At 39.0% G+C, this 14203-nt stretch overlaps 1 long non-coding RNA gene and 1 pseudogene across 1 annotated transcript in view; one reads left to right on the forward strand and one right to left on the reverse strand.

The window, feature by feature from the left end:
• Positions 1-6580, forward strand: part of LOC103162731 — a 40882-nt gene extending 34302 nt beyond the window's left edge. The window contains exon 8 of the long non-coding RNA XR_004771380.1: positions 390-6580. This is a non-coding gene — a long non-coding RNA (uncharacterized LOC103162731). The remainder of the gene's footprint in view (positions 1-389) is intronic.
• A 56-nt stretch (positions 6581-6636) lies between these two features.
• LOC118239385 lies at positions 6637-7344 on the reverse strand (annotated as a pseudogene).
• Positions 7345-14203: the final 6859 nt, after the last annotated feature.

Here is a 14203-nt window from a genome sequence, read left to right on the forward strand (position 1 = left end):
TGCTGCCCTGTGCTGCTCATGTAGCTAGCTGAACTACCCTGTCTCTCTGCTTAGTGTTTTTATTTTATGCCTCTTACTAGGTTCCAGCTTTCCCATCCAATTCTGTTTTTCTCTAGTTCATGTTTTTGTCTATCTTTCCTATTGCTTCTTCTTTCTCTTGTTTTGCTTCCTTATGCTTTCTAATTAGTTTAGGCCCTCATGGCCTCATCTTTGTGTTGCATGTTGGCTTGCAATGCATCTTTCTCCTTCCCTTTCTGTACTGGTGCCATTAAATTACCCTCTTCCAATTTAGCTTGATTTACATGATGATGACTCTTTCTTTACTCTGCTTGTTTCTTACGATTTTGATTGTGCCGTTAAAAACTGACTTCTCCCATCCTCTGTTTCAGGGGTTTCAGTTGCAAATGCCTGCAGGATCCTGATGGGGGTACATGTGTGAGATGGTTCCTGGTATTTCATACTCTTCCCTTTTCTTGAAAAGCTTGTTTTGTTTTGTTTTTCCTTTACTGTTCTTTAATTTATCATAGAGATTAACGGATGACAAGGGATTCGAGATTCTAAGAGGATGGGACAGTGTTTCAGACTCCGACCAACCTAATGTCCAAAATGCATCTAAAGGAAGGGCTTAGACTAGTACTAGTGCTGCTGATAATTGTCTGGGAATGTCGATCCAGGATTGCCAGAATTTCTGTCTCTCTACAAGGAAACTTGAGTAGCTTTAAAGTGTTTTTTGCTTTTAGTGCTTCAGGACAATAGAGTATGTTTATAAATGCCTTAATAATCTTACAGCATCTGTTTCTTTGTAATTGTATTATTGTCAAGTTACTGTATTCTTATGTTACAAAATAAGGGTATGTAGAATAATTTGTGTTCATTCAGCTTGAGGCCTGGCAGGTTACTATGGGCAAAGTTCAGAACTGGACCACAATTTTGAATTCATTTGTGTAAAGTAGAATGAAATAATCTAGGACAGAATAGATCATTATATGTACATAACAACAGGAAAACTGTAGTCCCACTTGGTAACTAAGAGTAAATATTGTTGTAAATTTTCTGTTTGCTACCTATGTTTGTGTATCTTTGGTTTAATGTAATGGTTTTCCTTATTGGTGGTTAAACTCCTAGATACTGAATGAAATGACATGAACATACTAATCCCTGTAGACATGTCTCTTTAGCAATATAATATTTCTTTAAAATTAAGAGAACATTCATTTAAAAATGAACATTTTGCGGCTGCAGAATGGTTTCATGATTAAGAGCACAGACTATTCTTGCTGGGGACCTGAGTAGTTTGGTTCCCAGCACCCATATTGGGTGGTTCGCAACTGGCCATAACTTCAGTTCCATAGGATTCAATGCCTTTGGCATCCATAGCTCCCAGCACTCACATACACATGCCCATCTACCCCCACCCCACCCCGCCCTCAAATGCGTAATTACAATAAAAACATTAAGACTTTTTTGTCTGAAACCTAAGTTGAGAGGGTATCTCATGTAGCCCACACTGGTCTTGAATTTACTCTGTCCTCAAGATGGCGCTGAACTCTCGTCATCCTCCTTCCTATTCCTCCCAAATTCTGGGATTATATCCATTTGACATCATGCCTGGCAAAATCTAGGGGTTTTTGTTTTTTAACATTCTTCAAAAATATTATAAAGTAGGTCTAAATTTCTGCAGTGAAGAATTGAGCTTCAACTAATATGGTACTTGTACTCTATCTGATGCTCTGGGTTTGAAGCAGCCCAATGTGGGAATGGGATGTGATGGAGCAAGCAAGAAAATAGATGTCATATGGGCTGTTTCCACCGAGGTGATTCCCTGGGAGTGCCACTTACAAAGGACATTTAATGTTTATCATATTGTATGCTAAGCTGCTTTAATTTTTAATGTTACTCACCCACCTACTTAAGGCTCTTAAATTTTTCTATGGTATGCGGGTGGGTGGTTGTGAGCGTGTATTTGTGTTTCCATGCGTGGGTCTATTGATTGATAGAAATTCTCTTCCTTGGATTCTTTCTACCTTATAATTGAAGTAGGATCTTGCAGTGAATCCAGAAACCTCCAATTTGGCAAGTCTAGGTGTGCAATCCCCGTTTCTACCTCCTAGGCACTGGAATTGCAAGTGAACTATCATGCCAATACTAACCATCATTCAGCTTTTGGTAGGGATCCTAACCAAGGCTCTTAAATTTTACCAGAATTGCTTTGCCTACTGAGCCATCTCTTCAGCCCCAACTTGTTATTGCTTTACTTTTATTATTACTTAATCTGCTTCTGCACTGGCATGATATTTAGAACCTTAACCTTTAGCGATGCGTCCAAGAAAAAGTCAGATTACTTAATGGGCAGTGAGAACTGGCAAATCTACTCAGGGGAGCTGATCTTCATGTCTTTAACCAGGCCTCCCAACAGGGATTCACTTGTTGTTAGAAAGCCTCTACAGAAGCCACTCACCTTCCCTACCTCCCAGATCCTCCCGGCTCTCCCGATGCACCGGCCATTCTCCATTTGGTATTTTCCCTAAGTAGAAGATTCATTTCCTTTCATGCCTCTTAATTTTTCATGTCTTTCTGTCATGCCTCACCCAGAAATATTAGCTAAGGGTTTTACTATTCTAGAAGAGAATCTTTACATCTTTGCTAGTAACAATAGTTGAGCTTATCTTTATGCTACCTCATTCTAATGGTTTTACCTACTTTTTGCTTCAATTTCACTATAAATCTCTCATACCTTTTATTTTGAGAAAACTTGGATTTTTTTTTACCATTTTCCTGATTCTTTATTTGCTGCTTCAAATTTTCTGGTGATGGGAGAAAAATTTTATTTACCTCATCTATTTCTGGCTAGATCTTTTCACTTCAGGTTATATGATATGTTCAGTCTATTTTCTTTTGACTTGGTGTTGAAATGTCTTCTTTGGCCTTTGTGCTGAGTATGAATTTTGTGCAATTCATATTTCCTTTAAAAATGCAAAGTACTGTGTTTTGGTGTTTTTGGTTTTTTTTATGCTGGGGATAGTGTCAGAGGCCTTTAATCCCAGTATGTAAGAGGCAGACAGTAAATATTTTTGAGTTCAAGGCCAGCCTGGGCTACAGTAGAGAGACCCTGTATTGAAAAAAAAGGAAAAATTGCTGCTAGTGTGTGTGGGTGATTAAATAAACTAAGAAAGGACAGTGCTAATTTTGTATATAGTCACCTGCCTCTAAATGCATAAAAACCTTGTACACTAGGCTTTCCAAAATATTTATTTGGTATGTGGGGTAGTTACAAAGGAAAGGTATATGACCTCAATTCAGAATCAGTGGAATATTGGCTGTTACAGGATATGGGTTGTCTGGTTTACAAACTGAAAACATTCTGTAGAAAGCCACAGAAAACATAGATATATTAATACTATTAAACTACATTCATAAAATGGCTAAGAGAGTGATAGTGTTTTAGGCCAGGCCTGACTACTGCGGTTTTACACCTGGTCAAATCCTGCTGCCTCACCCCTACCCCCCTAAAAAACCAAAATAGGATAAAAGGGAAGGGTGGCGTTTGATCTAAGTGGCCATTGAAAGAAGTAAAAATTGAACTTTGGATTGAAATTTTAGCCTGTTCTTTAGGTACTTACATGAAAATGGCAGTCAGGTAATCCATTTTGGTTAAACTTATTGGACACCACGTATATTTTCCAATTAACATAATAGCAAAGTATTATATTTTATTAGGCCATTTTCCCATGTATGCCATTTCCTTTTGATAATTCACTGCATTTGTAAAGAAATTGGTAAAAAGAAAAAAAAATCAATTGGAGGAAATGGACCTTCAGTTTCGACAAACCAGGGAGAGAAGACTCCTTCTTTCCCTCCCCATTTTCTGTAGTAGTGATATAGTTTTATGGAAAAAATAAAATATAAAACAAGGGCTCGGGACTTTTATCCCAGGGATAAAAGCCCTGGGGTCCAGTGCCTGTCCCCAGAACTGCATATGCATGCTTTGTAATACCAGCATTCAGTCAGATGGGCTTTAATGCCAGCCTAGTTTACTTAGGGAGGGCAACAATTAATATCCAAGTTCCTATCTCAACAACACCCCCCCTCAAAAAAGAAGATAAAACAAAAATTTTAGGATGTACATACATTGATTTAAATTTTGTCAGCTGTCGGACCCCCGTCCTATGAGGCAATTTAATCGTGTCTAGCATGAGTACTTCAGCCTTTCTCTCCCTCAGCATGAGATTCCTAGGACATTTAAATTCTTTTGGGGTGCTAATAGTTTCAAAGTTCAAAGGAGCAGTGTAGAAATCCTTAGATATCTGCATAACTGTGGTCCCCTGCTAATACTGATTTTCTGATTCTACGGGGTTGCTTTAAATTTCTTATCAAGGCCTCATTGCATAACAATCAATGCTGAAAGGACTATTGATTCATTGTTTGAGTTGCAGCCTAAGGTGATTTTTGTCATGGGGTGCTCTAGTTCTCAGGATAAAGACCCACTCTCAGGATAAAGACCGGAGACAGACTTTGAGGCACCTTTCAGGGGTCTGGCAGAGGGTATTAGAAAGGCTGACAATGAAATTCCTTAGTCTTATCTCTGTACCTTTCAGGCTTGAAGATAAGAAAAGTCAGGCCGCTCCAGGTTTTAGATAGGCGCCAATGATTATCACCAACTGTCTATCTAATGCAAAAGAAAATAGAAAGTAAAGGCAAAATTTTAACCTTCTCTCCTGTTTGTGGTGACCTTCTGGACCAAGGTAAAGATAAAAGACATTCCTTTTAGCAAAAGAAATTCTAAGTACTTGTTATCAAAAAACAATGTATGGTATTTCATTAAATAGAATCAATATATTAAAAGGTATTATGTTCTTGGTTCAATATAGACAGACAGTCAGACAAATAAATACATTTTTTTGAAAAATAAAAGGCACATGACCACCTTTTTAGTCCGACCATTTTTAAAAATTATTATTTTTATTTACATTGGTGTTTTGCCTGCATGTTTGTCTGTATGAGGCTGTCAGATCTTGGAGTTATAGACAGTTGGAGGTTCCATGTGATTGCTAGGTCTTCTAGGAGAGCAGCAAGTGCTCTTAACCAGCCCTAGTCTGCCAGTTCTGAGTATCTGGGTTCAACTATCTGATTTGCGACATGTTTATTTATTTTATGAAATCTGTTGGTAAAGACTAATATTTCCATTTTATTGCCTGACAAAGCATACTATTATATTTCATAACACATAATAATTAGAAATTCACATTTCAGTTTAAAAAGTTTTACTGGAACTTAGCCACATTTACTCATACATTGTACACACTGTGGTGCTCTTTGGCTGCTATATATGAGTAACCAAGACCACAGAGACTAAAGGACTGCTGGTGATTGAGCTGCCATGTCTCTCTCTCTCTACATTGTTTTTAGTAGCTTTAAATGGCAGATTAGAGACATTGTTACAAGCAAATAGGAACTGTCCTCATCCTGCTATATTGACAGCCAAGGACACTATTTCTTTCCTCTCAATTGTTCACCGTAGGCTGACAGGCCCTAGCCTTCTTTTGCTCGCTTTAGATAAAAGCCTCTACAATTTTTTAACCCTAGATGCTTATGGGTTCTCCTTTGCTGCAAATTCCAGTCTGACGATCCATTCTTTTTTTTTGGAGGGGTGGGGTTCGAGGCAGGGTTTCTCTGTGGCTTTGGAGCCTGTCCTGGAACTAGCTCTTGTACACCAGGCTGGTCTCAACCTCACAGGGATCCGCCTGCCTCTGCCTCCCTAGTCCTGGGATTGCTGGGATTAAAGGCATGCACCACCACCGCCTGGCATTCTTCATGGTTTTCAATTTCCTACTTCAACATTTTAGTATAATCCTCTACCAACTACCCACCCCAATACATGAATGGTAGGTAAGATAGGCTTAATTGTGAACTATTACAAACTAAGCTTATTGATTGGATTCATTGTTCTTTGATATGTGTTTCATAATTTGGTCTTATTTAATTTTTAAGCTTTTGTAATGTGTTGGTTTTTAAAGACAGGATCTGACACTAATGCAGGATAGCTTATGTTTGCCTATATACTACCTGAAGTCTTTGGGCCTATCCCTCTCTGGTAGTTGGAATACATTCATTAGCTGCTACACCTAGCAGTGTTTAATTTTCAGAGATCCCTTGTTGGATGCCTGAGGTTTTCTCCCATTCTGTTGTTGACTGTGTCCTTTGCTGTGTAGAAGATGCCTTTTTAGATTTAATTTTTTTTTTTAGTAAAAAAAAAGTTGTATTTACTTAGAAGCATTCAGAATGTCAACAAAACAGCTGCAATTTTTTTTTTTTTTTTTTGCAATTACAGTGTGGTATTCAGTAAAAAGAACGATTGTCTTCATATAAGCTGCATCAGAGACAACTGAAGATGGAAAAAAACAAACCAAAACCAAAACAAAAAAAAAAAAATTACCATCCCCATATATAACTAATTTCCATCCCAATTTACAACCCCCAGACACTGTACCAGGCAAAGTTAGTGGCTATTGAAAATACCACCAGGACAGGGCTATCTAAAGACACATCCCCTAGTGTGTTAACTATACAAAAAAAAAAAAAATGAACTGTACAGTTTAAAAACAAATTTTACACAGCCTTACATTTCAATTTTTTTCTTTAAAAGGAGTGAGTTGTGTACACGGGGGTTAAATGCTTTATATACCCCCCCAAAAAAACTGCGCTAGAACCAATTGATTCATCATCGTTGTCTTCATTTTCATCTTCCTTTTCTTCCTCCTCTTCCTCATCTTTATGCTCCTCCTCACCTTCCTCTTCCTTCTTTTTCTTGCTCTTTTCTGCCTAACCACCCCCTTTTTCGCTGCATCGGGTTTTCCTTTAGCTCTGTAAGCAGCAATACCCTTTTCGTGCTTCTCCTTCAGCTTGGCAGCCTTCTTTTCATAGGGTTTCTTTGTCATCTGCAGCAGTGTTGTTCCACATCTCTCCCCGTTTCTTTGCAGCATCACCAATGGACAAGCCTGGGTGTTCTCCTTTGATTTTGGGGCGATACTCAGAACACAAGAAGAAGGCCGAAGGAGGCCTCTTGGGTGCCTTGGGGTCCTTGAACTTCTTTTTGGTTTCCCCTTTTGGGGGGAATGTAGGTTTTCATTTCTCTTTCATAACGAGCCTTGTCAGCTTTTGCCATGTCCTCAAATTTCCCCTTTTCTTCAGCAGACACGGTCTTCCAACTTTCTGAGCACTTCTTTGAGAGCTCTGAGAAGTTGACTGAAGCATTCGGTGCTTCTTGTGTTCCTCCCGGCAAGTTTGCACAAAGACTGCATATGAGGATATTGTGCCTCTCTGTTTCTTAGGATCTCCTTTGCTCATGTTTAGTTAGTTGATTTTCATGCGCAAGGCACAAAGTCGCCCAGTGCCCATCTGTATTTTGTTAGTTTTCTTTCTTTCTTGGAGTATTGGGTCCTCTTTTTACTTTTTATTTTGAGGCAGAATCTCAATTCTGCTCTGGAACCTCCTGATGGTCTTAAATTTGAGATTCTTCTGCTCCTTAGTAGTTGTGATTAAAAAGCTCTATCAGCCCAGGGTTGGCTTGTTTGCTTTTTTTCTCTCACGATCGATCTCCCTATTCGCCAGACTGACACAGTGACCTGGAGCTTTCATCCTTTTGCCTCAGCATCCCTAAGGCTGGGATTCCAGATATGTGCTACCACACCTGCTTTACCTTCTTACAATTTTCCTTTCGGGAAATCAGAAATTTGTGTTTCTTTGCTGTGTTTTAGAAACAGAGTCTAATGTTAAAATAATCTGTCTTTTCCTTTTACTGATAATATAGCCACAGATCACCTTGAACTCTTGGCTTTGAAAAGTTTTTAATGATTTCTTCTACATTGCCATCCTAGGAAATATTTTTGTTGTTTCTAGTCAGGGTTTTCCTATATACTCCTGACTCAACTTGAATTTACAGGCCTGATACAGTAGTTCTGCTCCAGCCTGAATGCTGAGGTAATAAGCATACACTACCATGTCCTGTTCCAAAATATTGTGCAGAGTTATTTCTTAGCTATTTTCCTAAGACATTTCCTTCATTAGGTGTTGGAGACATGGCTCAGCAGTGAAGAGCACTGACTGCTCTTCCAGATGACCCAGGTTCAATTCTCAGCACCCATATGGCAGCGCAGAACTATATATAAGTCTGTCTCCTGGGAATCTGGGAACCTTACATACATGCAGTCGAAACACCAATGCACATAAAATAAAAGTAATTTTTAAAAGACATTTCCTTTATCTAGGGATATTGTTGACAGTACAACACTTGCCTGCAATATTTGAAATCTTGGGTCAGATTTCTAGTAATGTTTCCTTAGTAAAGCGTCAGTTTGACTACTTAATCTGCCATTTAGTAGTATATCATGAAAACAATTTTCTAAATTGTTACACCCTATGTAGCCCTGACTTTCCTGGAACTCTGTAGACCATGCTGGTCTTGAACTCAGAGATCCACTATAAAATTTATTTCCACTTCCTTTTTCTTCCTATTCTGCCAAAATTTTCCTGATGGTGTATATTTAATTTCTTAAAGATACTCCCTATTGGTGAGGATTATAAAGTTAAATTAATGTGTTGATTTTTACAAATTTGACAAAAATTTAGGAATTTTATTTATTTTATTTTATTTATTTATTTATTTATTTATTTTTGGTTTTTTGAGACAGGGTTTCTCTGTGTAGCTTTGGAGCCTATCCTGGCACTCGCTCTGGAGACCAGGATGGCCGAACTCACAGAAATCTGCCTGCCTCTGCCTTCCGAGTGCTGGGATTAAAGGTGTGCACTACCAACGCCCAGCATATTTTGTGGAGTTTTGTTGTTGTTTGCTTTTGTTTGTTTTTTTTTGTCTTTTCTTTTGTTGTTTCTCTGTGTAGCTCTGGTAATGTAAGAGTAAACTATGGTCAAAGCATGCTACCTATGCTCTTCTACTATTTCACGTCCCTAGCCTTTAGAAAGTGAATGCTAATACGTCTCTTTCTGGTAGTATTGCTTTCAAATATCCCAGAGTGAATGACAGTTTCATTTTCAGTTGTGGAAAATTTGGAAATAATAGCGTGGTCCATTGGCTCTTCTAGATGGATTTTAGTAAAAAGGGAATAGAAGTTTATAACACATGGTATTCAGTCTTTTTGCAGTATTTCTCTAGTAAGAACCTGAATATGCTCCCAAAGATGGACAGACACAACAAAACCTCATGAGGACTTCTAGCTGACCACAAATCCTATCACTTTATCATGGTTTAAGGGAACCTGCCTTTCTGAGTTGAAGTCCTTTGGCCAAGTATTTGACCCTGCTCAACTGGATTATTTGTATGGGGTGGAGACAAAGGCATGACTACACCTTGGTGTAAATGCCATTCTTTTGACTAAGAGATAATAGCCTTCTTTTTTTTTTTTTTTTTTTTTGGTAATTGCCTTCTTTTAATATGCCTTTAATCCTACTGTAAAGTTACTACTATTATTTTCTTTTCTTTTTTTTTTTTTCAAGACAGGGTTTCTCTGTGGCTTTGGAGGCTGTCCTGGAACTAGCTCTTGTAGACCAGGCTGGTCTCGAACTCACAGAGATCCCCCTGCCTCTGCCTCCCGACTGCTGGGATTAAAGGCATGCGCCACCAACGCCCGGCCCCACTACTATTATTTCATTATGTTTTATTAGCTAAGTCATCAAACTAGTGAAGTGCCGAATTTGGACAGAGTAATTACTGGTAACAATAGATGCAGTTTCGGAAACTAAGCCTGCCATGCTGTTTTATAATGTTGTCTTTGTAATTTCAAAAATAGTCTTAATGTTTTTGGTATTTCTTCCCATGATCAATCTGTCTTAGTAACATACAACTACTCTTCCACCTGAGTTATTTTCCATGGTACTATAATACTGGTTTCCAAATAGAACTCCTTTTTGAAGGGGGTCAGTCATTGCTGGAGAACAGTTTGTTTACTTAATACACTTACTTTTTGTGTGTTTGTGTTGCATAGGTGTTAGAGGCTAAATTAGTGGGTCAATTCTTTTCAGCATGTGGATCCTATGGATCAAACTTGGCAGCCCGCACATTTACCTACTGAACAATCTTATCAGCTCAGTTTACTTATTTAACAAATATGAAAACCCCCCAACTTAAGAGTTCAGCATCTCTGTCCAGCCTGGTGCTACAATTGTCATGAGCAAGAAAACCTGATCTCCTGTTTTTGGCTAGATCACCTCCCACTTTTCCCTTGTTAAGAAACTAGAGAAGGACTCTTTGGCATAGCTGTAGTTTTCACTCATCTCTGCGAGGTAAGAACCAAGAGTTGTTCATTAAAATGCTATTGTCTGTTTTTCCCTTTTAAATTAGTGGAGTTCTATGTATTATGAATGACAGGGTTTGAGATTGGACATGAAAATAGGTGGTCTAAGAAAACCTTTAACTTTCTCTGTACACAAGAGAGATTCAAAAAAGAACTTGTGGGCATTAACCTTAAGGATGTTAATGAAAAGATTTGTAACAGAGAGTCAGCAATACTTCTCTTGATATGGGGAGGAGGAATGAGCCTGAATATAGTAGTGTCCTTTTCTTGTCTTCCATGTACTCACATAAAGTTTGTGATAATACCAAGAAACATAAGTTAATGCTAACTGGAATGAATTGTATTTCTTATACAATGATCAATTATGTCGTTTGAAATCAGGTGCTTAGTCATACTTTTTTTTATGACCCTGAATGCTTCCATTACACTTACTCAACTACCACCATCATCACTTTACAATTCAGAAGTAATAATGGTAGGATAGAAGAATAGAACTGATGCTTCCAAGTTGTCCTTTCCTGCAGGTCGTTGTCGCATGTGTGCACCTACATTCACACATCACATAGTCAGATAAAATGTTAATAATAATTTTAAAAATATAGTGCCATTATGCTTAATAGTAAATGCTTATTACCTATGCATTCAAGTGATGAATGAAAAGCAGTGGGGACCTAAAAAGTCTTTTGTTTTGGAAGGGATAAGTATAAACGAAGATACCGAATACTGGTAACTAAGGAGTTTGTGGTTTGAGGTATTAATGCCATGGAAACATTAACATAGGAACAATATCCTGGTGGAGCAACTTCCCCGAGGATTTTTTAACTTTTTGGTCCCAACATCACAGGTAGACATAACAGTATCTCTGAAGAGAAATTGAGCTCTTAGGGCATTGGAAGGAGCTTCTTTTTTGAAGATGTTGGCAGAACTTCCACATGAGCTACTCTGGAACTAGCAAATTTTCCAGCTTAGAACTAACAGAGTATGTCCTTGTAAACTGCCAGTCAGTACCTGTAAGAGGAGGCTTCAACAGGGGTGAACTACTTTATAGAAGGTTCAAGAGTGTAAATACATTTTCCCCTGTCTTTTACAGTGTGGGTAGGATTTCTATATTTATTTCTCCACTTGTCTGCCTCAGTAATGTCAAAGTGCCTCTTGTGTGACATAGACAAGTTTCCCATTGTTCTTTGCCTTGAAATAAATCTCATAATGTAGGACATAGTTTTAATATATCTCTCCTAGGTCTCTCATAGATCCTAGCCCTAAGATGCTTCCAAGTGAAGTTCTTGAAATTATACCTAAAAAGCAATCAGAATTGTGCCATAATATATGTAATTTGACTAAGGCTAAGTAATCAGTCATAGTAGGTCATTTTATCACAAATGCAAATTCGTCCTTAAAGTTTTGGGATTCCTCGCAGTCACTCCCTATCTTCTAGGAATTTGCTATCTACGCAAGTTCAGATACAATTCTGTCTGATATGCAGTATCTCCGCACATTGGTCAAATGATACCTTTACCTCTTGGTCAAATGATAATCTCAAGGCCTTTTTATCATAATCAAATGATAAACTCAAGGCTTTTTGTTTGTTTGTTTGTTTTTTCGAGACAGGGTTTCTCTGTATTGCTTTGGAGCCTATCCTGGCACTCTCGATGGAGACCAGGCTGGCCTTGAACTGACAGAGATCTGCCTGCCTCTGCCTCCTGCATGCTGGGATTAAAGGCGTGTGCCACCAATGCCCGTCAAGGCCTTTTCATCATGTTCAAATGACCAAGTAGACCTTAATAATAGCACTAAAAGGTGCATTCTTGGCTTTTTTATTGTGTAAGGTGACCTGAGGATGTATTGACTCATTGTCAAGCTTTGGACATATGGTAAAATTGGCTGAGATCCAACGTTGGTGGACAGTGGTTATTTCATGCTTTTATGTGTAATGGATATGGGGTATCACTTCCTATGTGGCTACTTCCTGCTGGTGGAAGGATTATCATATGAAGTTTTAGGGGCTCTAGAATCATAAAGGAAGCCATGGCCTCCACACAAGCATACATGTCCATATGTGCAAAAAACACATACACCAAAGAGAAAACTTTTTTCTCATTTCTGTTTATTCATTAAGTTACTATAAGATTTTCTGATGTATGACCAACATGTTTTGTCTAATTAGTCCAGCAAGTTGTGTATGTTACCCAGCATAAATTTTTGTTTTTATGTTTTATGTGGGTTTTTTGTTTAGTTTTGTTTTTAGGACACTTGATCTAAAACAGGCATGTTATTTCTCTGGAGGCTTTCATTTTGTTTTATTGTATTTTCAGACTGTCTCACTTTATAGTCCACTGTTTCTAGAGAAATGTGTGAAGTCTCCAAATTTGTTTTCAATGGGTTTATTAGGGGAAACAGACTAAAAAATAGGAAGTGTTTTTTTGGTTTTTCAAGTCAGGGTTTCTCTGTATGTTTGTGGCGTGTCCTAGAACTCTGTGTAGACCAGGGTAGCCTCAGACACAGAGAGATCCTCTGCTTTTGTCTCCCGAGTGTTGGGGTTAAAGGCATGAGCCACCATGCCCCGCTAAATTTGCTACTGAAAAATATGAAGTATAAAAGGCGGGGAATTGTGGCTCAATCCTTTAATCCTAGCACTCAGGAGGCAGAGGCAGGAATTCATGGATAGCGTGGTCTACAGAGAGCATTCCAGAACAGCCCTGCAGAGAAACCATATCTTGGAATAATAAAAGCAAACAGCCAAACAAAAAAATCCAATTCAAGCCACTAAAAGCAGCCAGCTAGACTTTCCAATAGAGAGTCCCAGGAAGAGCATTGTATCAAATCGCGTATTCAAACAAATGAGAAGTTTGAGACTTAGTTGAGTTCCCACTGAGGTTTCTCTCCATGCCTAAATTTCCACTACAGACAACCCCCCCCCCCGACCCGAGACAGGGTGATTTGGCAGTAGCATTTCTCTCCTCATTTTGTGCCAGGATTGATGTGGCTGATGGGCAGGTATCTTCTTCCTCTCTTACCGCTCTTATTATCCCTCCAGAAGCGACGCGGTCGCGCTCAGGCACTACGTGATCGTGCTCGGTCACTACGTGATCGCGCTCGGTCACTACGTGATCGCGCTCGGTCACTACGTGATCGCGCTCGGTCACTACGTGATCGCACTCGGTCACTATGCGGTCGCGCTCGGTCACTATGCGGTTGCGCTCGGTCAAAGAGGACTACCTTTCCCCGAATAAAGGAGGATCGTACCGGTCTTCGGTCATAGGGGACGACTGTAACACCGGTCTTCTGTTAAGGGTATCCTGAGTAGCTGCAGCCATGGCGTTCTTTATGTGTGTTTGTCCCGCTGGAACCTGCAAACAAGCTTCCAAGGTCCACTGCATACTGTCTCATGGGTTAAACACTATTAGCTGTTTGTAGGGGTAGAATGATTTTAGTTTTGTCTTTTATTGTGCAGAGAATTAGCGGGATAGCCCATCAGTAGGTCTTGTAGTCCACTGTAAAAAGTCTCTTTTTTTTGTCCCTCTAGCCAGCTCCCAAATAATGACCTTATGTTAGGCTTTTTTTTTTTTTTTTCAATTATCTCTCGTAAGTTGAATTAGCGTGTCTGTAGTCTACATTTTGCCACATGGCTCGGTTACCTTGGTACTCTACCTATGTCCAAATTCTTCACAGTCTTACTGGTGTCTCTTTACTGTCCATTCTTCTGTGTCTGGCTGGTGATCCAACCTTTCTTTCAGAGTCTTGTCTGTCCTTGGTGATCCTACCTAAACTTTATTAAATGCATCAGAAGGCTCCTCGGGAAAGAAACTTCACAATATAAATAAATATTCCGAGATACTTTGAGACAACATACTTATTTCTGTAGCATGGGGGAGGAGGACCACAACCCCTCTTTCCTTGGC

Source organism: Cricetulus griseus, chromosome X, assembly GCF_003668045.3.
Source record: "Cricetulus griseus strain 17A/GY chromosome X, alternate assembly CriGri-PICRH-1.0, whole genome shotgun sequence".
NCBI lineage: Eukaryota > Metazoa > Chordata > Mammalia > Rodentia > Cricetidae > Cricetulus > Cricetulus griseus.